The 12,172-nt window shown below is 39.9% G+C and overlaps 6 non-coding genes across 6 annotated transcripts; all 6 read left to right on the top strand.

Annotated features, from left to right (window-relative positions):
- The first annotated feature begins 6,626 nt into the window (after positions 1-6,626).
- On the top strand, positions 6,627-6,708 carry trnal-uaa. Its single transcript has one exon. It is a non-coding gene; the product is annotated as a tRNA-Leu (tRNA).
- A 968-nt stretch (positions 6,709-7,676) lies between these two features.
- Positions 7,677-7,758, top strand: trnas-uga. The gene has a single exon. It is a non-coding gene; the product is annotated as a tRNA-Ser (tRNA).
- Positions 7,759-7,867: 109 nt separating this feature from the next.
- On the top strand, positions 7,868-7,949 carry trnas-uga. The gene has a single exon. It is a non-coding gene; the product is annotated as a tRNA-Ser (tRNA).
- A 1,393-nt stretch (positions 7,950-9,342) lies between these two features.
- Positions 9,343-9,424, top strand: trnaf-aaa. Its single transcript has one exon. It is a non-coding gene; the product is annotated as a tRNA-Phe (tRNA).
- A 97-nt stretch (positions 9,425-9,521) lies between these two features.
- On the top strand, positions 9,522-9,604 carry trnas-uga. The gene has a single exon. It is a non-coding gene; the product is annotated as a tRNA-Ser (tRNA).
- Positions 9,605-10,244: 640 nt separating this feature from the next.
- trnaf-aaa lies at positions 10,245-10,325 on the top strand. The gene has a single exon. It is a non-coding gene; the product is annotated as a tRNA-Phe (tRNA).
- Positions 10,326-12,172: the final 1,847 nt, after the last annotated feature.

Here is a 12,172-nt window from a genome sequence, read left to right as displayed (position 1 = left end):
TGTATTATTATTATTATTATTATTATTATTATTATTATCATCATCATTATTAATAATAAGATGATTATATTGATAATAACAGACTCTTGTACAGTTTAAGTGTAATTTTAATGAAATTTGAGGTAAAAAAAAAATCAGAACATCGGCGATTTTGTAGTAGTAAAATGCTACCATCTAGTGGTGATATGAGACATTGCAACTTGTCGTCGAGCGGCACTTTTGGTATGTTTGCTCTGTTTCTACACTGCGCTTCATGGCAGATTTTATTAGTATAAACAAATGTTTAATGTTTATTTTTAGTGGATTTATTTTTAAATATCCGACTAAAGGACGTAGTGAATACATTTTTAAATATTTTTTTTATATTTAATAAAAATATACTTCTCAGTGAATTGATAAAAACTTTCTTTCTGCTTCTCCCGTTACACAAGATCATCCGCATGTTTGATTTTACATGTTTTTTTTAGGATGTTTAAAACCTATTATCCGGGCTTGGGACCGCACTAAAATGCAACCCTAAGCTAAAGATGAGACTACAAGATCAGATTTATTATTATCATTATTATTATTATTATTATATTATTATTATTATTATTATTATTATTATTATTATTATTATTATTAGAAAGATGATTATATTGATAACAGACTCTTGTACAATTTAAGTGTAATTTTAATCAGTCTTTTACTTCATTATTTATTTCCCTCAAAACTTTTTACTTTTACTCATTAATTTTTTTTCCCATAAATATCTGTACTTTCTACTTTTTACAAAAACAGACTCGTTACTTTAATTTTAATCCATCTGGTGAAAAAGTGTTGAACACATGAAGAAAGGCAGGTGAAAAAAGTCATGGAAGTCGAGACACCAGCTGAAATCAATCAGTAATTAAAAAAGCAGTCTGCCCGTGTCAGTGAAAATCAATATCAGCTGCTTCAGTCCCAACTAATGGCCTGTATAAAGATCTCATTACCAAGGTGTCACACAAGAAACATCTTATGATGGGTAAAAGTGAAGAGCTCTCTCAAGACCTTCACAACCTTATTGTTGCAAAACATACTAATGGCATTGGTTACAGAAGGATTTCTAAACTTCTGAATGTTCCAGCGAGAACTGTTAGGATCATAATTCAGAAGTAGAAAGAACATCATCTCAGCATAAAGCAGCCATGACCAGGTGCTCCTCACAAGATTTCAGACAGAGGAGCAAAAGAATATCAGAAGAGTTGTTCAAGAGCCAAGGAGAGAGCTTCAGAAAGACCTGGAATTAGCAGCTACAACTGTTTAGAAGAAAAGCGCCTGCTGCAAAGAAGGGAGACCTGACCCAGCTGAAGAACTGGTGCCCAGTGTCACTACTGTACTGTACTGTACTGTATAGGTATGTTGTTCTCTATTTCCAATATGAAGGATGTAAAAGTAGGAACTCTTAATCTAAATGCTGCTACAGCTGGTCAGAAAAGAATGGTGTCGTTTGAGTTTATAAAGCTGAAACGGATTGATGTCATGTTTATACAGGAATCACACAGGGATCATAAAACTGAAGTGGATTGGATGTGCTCTACTAGTGGAGGAGTAGCAATACTTTTTCAAAACACTTTCTACCAACCTCTTACAAAATGGAAGAAATAGTTAAAGGGCACATTTTAAAAGTACAAGCAAAATTCCAAAACACAGAAATTAATTTTTTTTATGTTTACGCACCTACGAAGGGGCAGAAAAAAATTCACTTTCTAAACAAAATCAGATCCACTTAAAAAATAATTAATTCAGAAGGTTTTTTGTTTCTAGGTGGAGATTTTAATTGCACTAAAGATGATAAACTGGATAGGAATCACATAGAACCACATATTAGCTTTTAAAAAACACCTGTACAGCTGATCAGAACTTCTGATTTGTGTGACATTTGGAGGAACATGAACACTAAGACCAGGCAGTAAACATGGCCCACAGCAGGGATAATGTTTTATCTATGGTGAGACTTGATAGATTCTATGTGTTTAGTTTTCATGCAAATTGTTTTAAAGACTGTAAAATCGTCCATAATGGAAAACTAGAAAACTACAACCCCAAATCAGAAAAAGTTGGGACAGTATGGAAAACACGAATAAAAAAAGAAAGTAGTGATTTCTAAATTTACTTTGACTTGTATTTCATTGCAGACAATATGAACACAAAATATTTCATGTTTTGTTTGGTCAACTTCATGTCATGTGTAAATATACATCCTTTCCTGTCATTCAGACCTGCAACACATTTAAAAAAAAGTTCATGGAAATCCAGGAAGAGAGAGGGAGAAAAAAAAGAAAAGGAAAATGGTGCACTTATGGTTCTACCACACAGATGAAGAACAGAAAATGATCCAGGTTCAGAGGAAACAAGGGGCTCGCCAGTCTCCACCAATGTTGAGCTCCTAGCTGATGGGAGAAACGATTCTAATTCCAGAGCTCCGAGAACTCCTCATCCAGCATCAAAGAGAGATGTCAAACTAATTGGGAAGAGGAACAAGCAAAAATACCATGGAAGACAAGGCAGGAAAATAATTTATTGCAGTAAATTTTACACATTTTCTAATTATAATTTTCAATGTAATAATGTTTAAAATGCATCAACACATTTACTGACACTCAATTTTATAACAATAAATTGCTTCTTTTATCTAAATAATTGCTTAGTTTATCTGTGAGCATTCAATTAGCCTATAGCTGATATCAGAGCATGAGACTGCATGGTTAGCAGAACACCACATGACCTATGTTACACACCACACTAATACGATTGGCAATCTACATGAACACTTAAGCAGCAAATCAACTGTTAATTTGTCACTTCACTCAGATGTTTAAACATTTTAAGAGGTTATCCACAGTATGATTTTAAAATGTCTGACTTCACAAAAGACTGAACACAAGCCATAACTCAATAAGTTGTCTTAGCACAAAAAGTAAAAAACTAACACCAAGAAAATGGTATTAAATAATACCAGATGAACTAAGAAATCTCACAAAGTCATCAGCTTGTTTCATTTATTGTTTTTTCCTTTTTAGTACTAAATGCATCTTTTTCTGTTCAAATCTGATCAGCATAAATGTTGACGAAGAACAATCATTAAGGCAGAGCTGCTCTTAATTATTTATTCTCATAAATATTACTGGTTTGTGACATTTACTAATTTCTTTTGGCAATATTTGATTTACAAAAAAATAATATTTTAAAATAGTGTTGATCTGCTCCACCTGTTCCTCCATAGTGCTGATCTGCTCCACCTGCTCCTCTGGTGCTCATTCCACCTGCCCTTCTGTATTACTCATGGGCTCCACCAGCATGTTCTTGTCTCTTCCACCTGTGTGGTCCTCACCTATGGGTTGCTTGTGTTCTCCAATGGATCACAGGGTGTGCATCATTGCCACTGGTCCTGTTTCCTGCAAGTTTAAAGTGTTTTCTCTATGTTTTAAATGTTAATCTGTTTAAATCATACAGTCAAATTCTGTGGGTTCCTGGATGCCAAATTGCAAATGTGGTGAGCTGGGACTTGACATGCATGTGTTGTGCTCTTCCCAACATTCCCAAAAGCTTGCTCTCTTTTGGGGACTGAATAAGAAAATAGTTTAAGAGATGGTTCACTCTAAAACTACATTTCAGTCATCAATGACTGATTAAATATGAAAATTAAGGACAAAACGTCATCTTCATCAGCAAATTTGGTGCAATTATTCAATCAATCCTCACAATACTATGCAGATAAAACTGTGACAGTGGACAGGTAAAAAAAATATTTTGGAGACATGTTGTAGTTTGCCAAATATTAGAAAATGGTTTGGGAAAGTGCTGTTTGGCCGTGTCTAAAGCTAAATTAATATTTAAAATGTTGAATTGTATTAAAAGACACAGTATTGTGCTAACAAACTCTGTGTTGGTTATATAAAAATGGAAACCTCTCCTAAGTTTCCACTGTCAAGGAGGTTAGGAGTTTAAGGCGATGAATTCAAGTTTTAGGGGGGAGCCGTCCCTTTAAGATTTAAACGTTGATGCAAATCTTTGCCATACTTAACACAAGTTGTGAACTGTGACTTTAAGAATGCAGTGCTGCATCTCACCTTCACAAAGGTATTCATAAAGTGGACCCATCTTCTAAAGGTAGTCCTGGGCATAGGTGGAGAGTGTGCACAGAGGGGTTAATATTTCACACTTGACTTCATTCTTTTTGTCTCCTTGCAAAGAAGCAGAACAGCCTTGTATCCAATGGCATGGAGTTTCTCAAGCTGCAATCACAACATTGTGTATTTGCTGTTTAAGTAACAAAAAAAAAAACAGCAAAAAAACCTAAACATATCAGTTATTGAGAATGTATTACATTATTGCTGAAGCATCCAGGTCAATGCGATTCAGGATTTTAACTTCATGGTGTATACCCAAGTATGAAACAGGAAAGGTCCAGCCCCATCACCAAAAAGCCCAGTTCTACTTCCTGAGAAGGCTGATTACCTGACCAAGTTCTACAGAGGGACCATGAGCATAGCAGCTGCATCACTGTTTGGGAACTGCACAATCTTTAAGACTAAGGATAGTGAGGACCACTAGAAGATCATGAGTCTTTCTATGCATCACAGGATCTGAAAGCAAACAGCATTGTGGACAACCACACAGTAAAAATTATCCTAAATCAGGGACATTATTATTACCTCACAAGCCTGATTCAATAAAGAATCTTTCTTTTGGTCTTTTATCAGACTGAACCATTGCTATGAGGTTAAATCCTGCACTACGACACTTTCTATTTACATTTATGAATTACCCCGATCCAGTAACTTACAGGTTGTGTGTTAATAGCTTCCAGTTTAAGTGATAATGACTTGTGTAGTAGTTTCAGTGGTTAAGGCGATGGACTAGAAATTCCCCTCAGGTTCAATCCTGCTGACTACATCACTGTTTACATTTCCTATAATTACCCATCCAGTAGTTTACAGGTTGTTGTTAATAGGGCTTCCAGTTTAAGTAGGGGATGACAGTGACTTGTGTATTGGTGGTTAAGGCGATGGACTGAAATCCATTGGGGTCTGAGGTTCAAATGCTGACTACGATTCACTCTGTTTACATTTCCTATGAACATCCAGTAAGTTTACAGGTTGAATAGGGCTTGTTTAAGTAGGGGATGAGACATGTAGTTGTCTGAGTGGTTAAGCTGATGGACTGAAATCCATTGGGGTCTCCACAGGTTCAATGCTGACTACATTCACTTTCTGTTTACATTTCATGAATTACCTGACGTAAGTTTACAGGTTGTTGTGTTAATAGGGCTTCCAGTTTAAGTAGCAGAACTGTAGTTGTGAGTGGTTAAGGTGATGGACTGAAATCCATTGTCTCAGGTTGGAATCCTGCTGACTACGATTCACTTTCTATTTACATTTCCTATGAATTACCCCGATCCAGTAACTTTACAGGTTGTTGTGTTAATATTGCTTCCAGTTTAAGTAGGGGATAATAGCGCGTTGTGTAGTAGTTGTGGCCGAGTGGTTAAGGCGATGGACTAGAAATCCATTGGGGTCCCCCTGCACAGGTTCGAATCCTGCTGACTACGATTCACTTTCTGTTTACTTTTCCTATTAATTACCCCGATCCAGTCAGTTTACAGGTTGTTGTGTTAATAGGGCTTAGTGTTTAAGTAGGGGATAATAGAGAATTGTGTAGTAGTTGTGGCTGAGTGGTTAAGGTGATGGACTAGAAATCCATTGGGGTCTCCCCGCGCAGGTTCGAATCCTGCTGACTACGATTCACTTTCTGTTTACATTTCCTATAAATTACCCCGATCCACTAACTTTATAGGTTGTTGTGTTAATAGGGCTTCCAGTTTAAGTAGTGGATAACACTGACTTGTGTTGTAGTCGTGGCCGAGTGGTTAAGGTGATGGACTAGAAATCCATTGGGGTCTCCCCATGCGGGTTCGATTCCTGCTGACTACGACTCAAGTTCTGTATAAATTTCCTATGAATTACCACGATCCAGAAACTTTACAGGTTGGTGTGTTAATATTGCTTCCAGTTTAAGTAGGGGATGATAGAGAATTGTGTAGTATTTGTGGCCGAGTGGTTAATGCGATGGACTTGAAATCTATTGGGGTCTCCCCGCGCAGGTTCGAATCCTGCCGGCTACGATTAATTTTCTGTTCACATTTTGGGTTAATTATAAAGATGTGTTTTCTTGTGTTAATAGGGGTTCCAGTTGAAATAGGAGTGACTGTCAACTGTGCAGTACTCATGGCCGAGTGGTTAAGGCGATGGACAAGAAATCCATTGGGGTCTCCCCACGCAGGTTTGAATGCTGCTAACTACGATTCACTTTCTGTTTACATTTCCTATGAATTACCCTGATCCAGTGATTTTACAGGATGGTTTGTTAATAGGGCTTCCAGTTTAAATAGGGGATAATAGAGAATTGGGTAGTAATTGTGGCCGAGTGGTTAAGGCGATGGACTAGAAATCCATTGGTGTCTCCCCGCGCAAGTTCGAATCCTGCCGACTATGATTTATTTTCTTTTCACATTTCGGGTTAATTATAAAGATGTAGTTAGCTTTTGTTTTCTTGTGTTAATAGGGGTTCCAGTTGAAATAGGGGTGACTGCTAACTGTGCAGTAGTCGTGGCCGAGTGGTTAAGGCGATGGACTTAAAATCCATTGGGGTCCCCCTGCGCAGGCTCGAATCATGTTGACTACAATTCACTTTCTCTTTACATTTCCTATGAATTACCCCGATCCATTACGTTTACAGTTTGTTGTCTTAATAGGGCTTCCAGTTTGAGTAGGGGATGACAGTGACTTGTGTTGTAGTCGTGACCGAGTGGTTAAGGCGATGGACTAGAAATCCATTGGGGTCTCCACACGCAGGTTCGAATCCTGCTGACTACGATTCACTTTCTGTTTACATTTCCTATGATTTACCGCGATCCAGTAAGTTTACAGGTTGTTGTGTTAATAGGGCTTCCAGTTTAAGTAGTGGATTACAGCGACTCGTGTTGTAGTCGTGGCTGAGTGGTTAAGGCGATGGACTAGACATTCATTGGGGTCTCCCTGCGCAGGTTCGAATCCTGCTGACTACGATTCACTTTCTGTTTACATTTCCTATGAATTACCCCGATCCAGTAAGTTTACAAGTTGTTGTGGTAATAGTGCTTCCCGTTTAAGTAGTGGATGACAAAGACTTGCGTTGTAGTAGTGGCCGAGTGGTTAAGGCAATGGACTAGAAATCTATTGGGGTCTCTTCGCGTAGTTTTGAATCCTGCCAACTACGATTAATTTTCTGTGCACATTTTGGGTTAATTATAAAGATGTGTTTTCTTGTGTTAATAGGGGTTCCAGTTGAAACAGGGGTGACTCTTAACTGTGCAGTAGTCATGGCTGAGTGGTTAAGGCGATGGACTTCAAATCCATCGCCTTAACCACTCAGCCATTCTACTGATGAAAAGTTAAAGAGGAAGCTTGCGTAGACCCCAATGGATTTGAAGTCCATCGCCTTAACTGTGCAGTAGTCATGGCTGAGTGGTTAAGGCGATGGACTTCAAATCAATCTCCGCAGGTTTAAATCCTGCTGACTACTTTCTGTTTTCCTATGACCCCATCCAGGTTTATAGTTTGTTCTGTTAATAGGGCTTCCAGTTTAAGTAGGGGATGTCAGTGACTTGTGATGTAGTCGTGGCCGAGTGGTTAAGGCGATGGACTTGAAATCCATTGGGGTCTCCCCGCGCAGGTTCGAATCCTACTGACTACGATTCACTTTCTGTTTACATTTTCTATGAATTACCCTGATCCAGTAACTTTAAAGGTTGTTGTGTTAATAGTGCTTCCAGTTTAAGTAGGGGATCACAGTGACTTGTGTTGTAGTCATGGCCGAGTGGTTAAGGCGATGGACTTGAAATCCATTGGGGTCTCCCTGCGCAGGTTCAAATCCTGCTGACTACGATTTACTTTCTGTTTACGTTTCCTATGAATACCCCGATCCAGTAAGTTTACAGGTTGTTGTGTTAATAGGGCTTCCAGTTTAAGTAGGGGATGACAGTGACTTGCATTGTAGTAGCGCCCAAGTGGTTAAGGCGATGGACTAGAAATCCATTGGGGCCCCCCCCCAGTAAGTGCATTGTAGTAGTGGCCGAGTGGTTAAGGCGATGGACTAGAAATCCATTGGGGTCTCCCCACGCAGTAAGTTTGCAGGTTGTTGTGTTAATAGGGCTTCCAGTTTAAGTAGGGGATCACAGTGACTTGCCTAGAAATTGCCTAGAAATCCATTGGGGTCTCCGCGCATGTTCGAATCCTGCCGACTACGATTTATTTTCTGTTCACATTTCGGGTTAATTATAAAGATGTGGTTCACTTGTGTTTTCTTGTTTTAATAGGGGTTCCGGTTGAAGTAGGGGTGAGCGCTGACTATGCAGTAGTCGTGGCCGAGTGGTTAAGGCGACGGACTTGAAATCCATTGGGGTCTCCCCGCGCAGGTTTGAATCCTGCCGACTGCGATTCACTTTCTGTTTACATTTTCTATGAATTACCACGATCCAGTAAGTTTGCAGGTTGTTCTGTTAATAGGGCTTCCAGTTTAAGTAGGGGATCACAGTGACTTGTGTTGTAGTCATGGCCGAATGTGGTTAAGGCGATGGACTGGAAATCCATTGGGGTCTCCCCGCGCAGATTTGAATCCTGCTGACATTTCCTATGAATTCCTCCGATCCAGTAACTTTACAGGTTGTTGTGTTAATATTGCTTCCAGTTTAAGTAGGGGATGATAGAGAGTTGTGTAGTAATTGTGTCCGAGTGGTTAAGGCGATGGACTAAAAATCCATTGGGGTCTCCCTGACAGGTTCGAATCCTGCCGGCTACGATTAATTTTCTGTTCACATTTTGGGTTAATTATAAAGATGTGTGTTCTTGTGTTAATAGGGGTTCCAGTTGAAATAGGGGTGACTGTCAACTGTGCAGTGCTCATGGCCGAGTGGTTACGGGCGATGGACTTGAAATCCATTGGGGTCCCCCTGCGCAGGTTCGAATTCTGCTGACTACGATTCACTTTCTGTTCACATTTCCTATGAATTACCCCGATCCTGTAATATTACAGGTTGTTGTGTAAATAGGGCTTCCAGTTTAAGTAGGGGATGACAGTGACTTGTGTTGTAGTCGTGGCCGAGTGGTTAAGGCGATGGACAAGAAATCCATTGGGGTCTCCCCACGCAGGTTTGAATCCTGCTGATTACGATTCACTCTCTGTTTACATTTCCTATGAATTACCCCGATCCAGTAAGTTTACAGGTTGTTGTGGTAATAGTGCTTCCCATTTAAGTAGTGGATGACAAAGACTTGCGTTGTAGTAGTGGCCGAGTGGTTAAGGCAATGGACTAAAAATCTATTGGGGTCTTTTCGCGTAGGTTTGAATCCTGCCAACTACAATTAATTTTCTGTTCACATTTTGGGTTAATTATAAAGATGTGTTTTCTTGTGTTAATAGGGGTTCCAGTTGAAACAGGGGTGACTCTTAACTGTGCAGTAGTCAAGGCTGAGTGGTTAAGGCGATGGACTTGAAATCCATTGGGCGTCTCCCCGCGCAGGTTCAAATCCTGCTGACTACGCTTCACTTTCTGTTTACATTTCCTATGACTTACCCCGATCCCGTAAGTTTATAGTTTGTTCTGTTAATAGGGCTTCCAGTTTAAGTAGGGGATGTCAGTGACTTGTGATGTATTCGTGGCCGAGTGGTTAAGGCGATGGACTTGAAATCCTTTGGGGTCTCCCCGCGCAGGTTCGAATCCTGCTGACTACGATTCACTTTTTGTTTACATTTTCTATGAATTACCCTGATCCAGTAACTTTAAAGGTTGTTCTGTTAATAGGGCTTCCAGTTTAAGTAGGGGATGTCAGTGACTTGTGATGTAGTCGTGGCCGAGTGGTTAAGGCGCTGGACTAGAAATCCATTGGGGTCTCCCCGCGCAGGTTTGAATCCTGCTGACTACGATTCACTTTCTGTTTACATTTCCTATGAATTACCCCCTTACAGTTTAAGTACAAATTGATAGAGCATTGTGGAGTAGTTGTGGCTGAGTGGTTAAGGTGATGGTCTTGAAATCAATTGGGGTCTCCCCCCACAGTTTCGAATCCTTCTGATTCACTTTCTGTTCACATTTCGTGTTAAATATACAGATATGGTTCTGTTGCATTTTCTTGTGTTAATAGGGCTTCCAGTTTAAGTAGGGGATGATAGAGAATTGTGTAGTAATTGTGGCCGAGTGGTTAATGCGATGGACTAAAAATCCATTGGGGTCTCCCTGACAGGTTCGAATCCTGCCGACTACGATTTGTTTTCTGTTCACATTTCGTGTTAATTATACAGATATGGTTCTTTTGCGTTTTCTTGTGTTAATAGGGCTTCCAGGTTAAGTAGTGGATGATAGAGAATTGTGTAGTAGTTGTGGCCGAGTGGTTAAGGCGATGGCCTAGAATTCCATTGGGGTCTCCGCGCAGGTTCGAATCCTGCTGACTACGATTTATTTTCTGTTCACATTTCGGGTTAATTATAAAGATGTGGTTCACTTGTGTTTTTTGTGTTAATAGGGGTTCCAGGTTAAGTAGTGGATGATAGAGAATTGTGTAGTAGTTGTGGTCGAGTGGTTAAGGTGATGGACTTGAAATCCATTGGCGTCTCCCTGTGCAGGTTAAAATCCTGCTGACTACGATTCACTTTCTGTTTTTTATTTCTTATTAACTCTCTTCTCTAACTTTACCATTCACTTCACTGACCATTACACTCACATCATTGACCATTACACTCACATCACTGACCATCACACTCACATCAATGACCATCACACTCCCATTACTGATCTTTACACATCACTGATTATCACACACTCATCACCGCCCATCACACTCATCACTGACCATTAAACTCACATTACTGACCATCACAATCACATCACTGATCAACAGACATCACTGACTTTCAAACTCACATTGCTGACAATCATATTACCATCACATGACCATCACACTCATCACTGACCATCACAATTACATCACTGATCATCACACTCACATCACTGACAATCACATTCACATCACTGACCATTACTGACCATCACAATCACATCACTGATCATCACACTCATCACTGATAATCACACTCAACACTGATCATCACACTCACATTACTGACCATCACACTAATCACTGATCATCACACACTCATCACTGACCATCACGCTCACATCACTGATCATCACGCTCACATCCCTGACCATCACACTCACATCACAGACCATTACACACTCATCACTGACCATCACACTCACCACTGACCATTACACACTCATCACTGACCAACACACTCACATCACTGACCATTACACTCATATTACTGACCATTACACTTACATCACTGCCCATCACACTCACATCACTGACCATCACACTAATCACTGATCATCACACACATCACTGACCATTACATTCATCACTGACCATCTCATTCACATCACTGATCATCACACTTATCACTGATCATTACACACATCACTGACCATCACACTCTCATCACTGACCATCACACTCATCACTGACCATCTCATTTACATTACTGATCATCACACTCACATGACTGACCATCACACTCATCACTGACCATCACACTCACATCACTGACCAAGAGAGAGAAAAGGAGAAACTTGTAAAGTGAAATCTTTGAAATCTGAATGTGGAGTAAAAGAAGCTGTAGGTTCTTCAGCTCCAGACAGTATTTTCAGGTGTTAATCTACTGGAAATACATTGATCATCACACTCATCACTGATCATCACACATTTATCACTGACTATCACACTCGTCACTGACTATTACACTCACATCACTGACCATCACATGACCATCACACTCATCACTGACCGTCACATTCACATCACCGATCATCACACTCACATCACTGACCATCACACTCATCACACTCATCACTGACCATTACATTCACATCACTGACCATCACACTCATCACTGACCATCACACTCATCACTGACCATCACAATCACATCACTGATCATCACACTTAACACTGATCATCACACTCACATCACTGACCATCACACTCATCACTGACCATCACACTCACATCACTGACCATCACACTCACATCACTGACCATCTGGCTTCCAC

This window comes from Silurus meridionalis, chromosome 23, assembly GCF_014805685.1.
Source record: "Silurus meridionalis isolate SWU-2019-XX chromosome 23, ASM1480568v1, whole genome shotgun sequence".
NCBI classification, from domain to species: domain Eukaryota; kingdom Metazoa; phylum Chordata; class Actinopteri; order Siluriformes; family Siluridae; genus Silurus; species Silurus meridionalis.
Note: the sequence above shows the minus strand (reverse complement) of the source record. Positions and strands in the feature narration are given on the sequence as shown.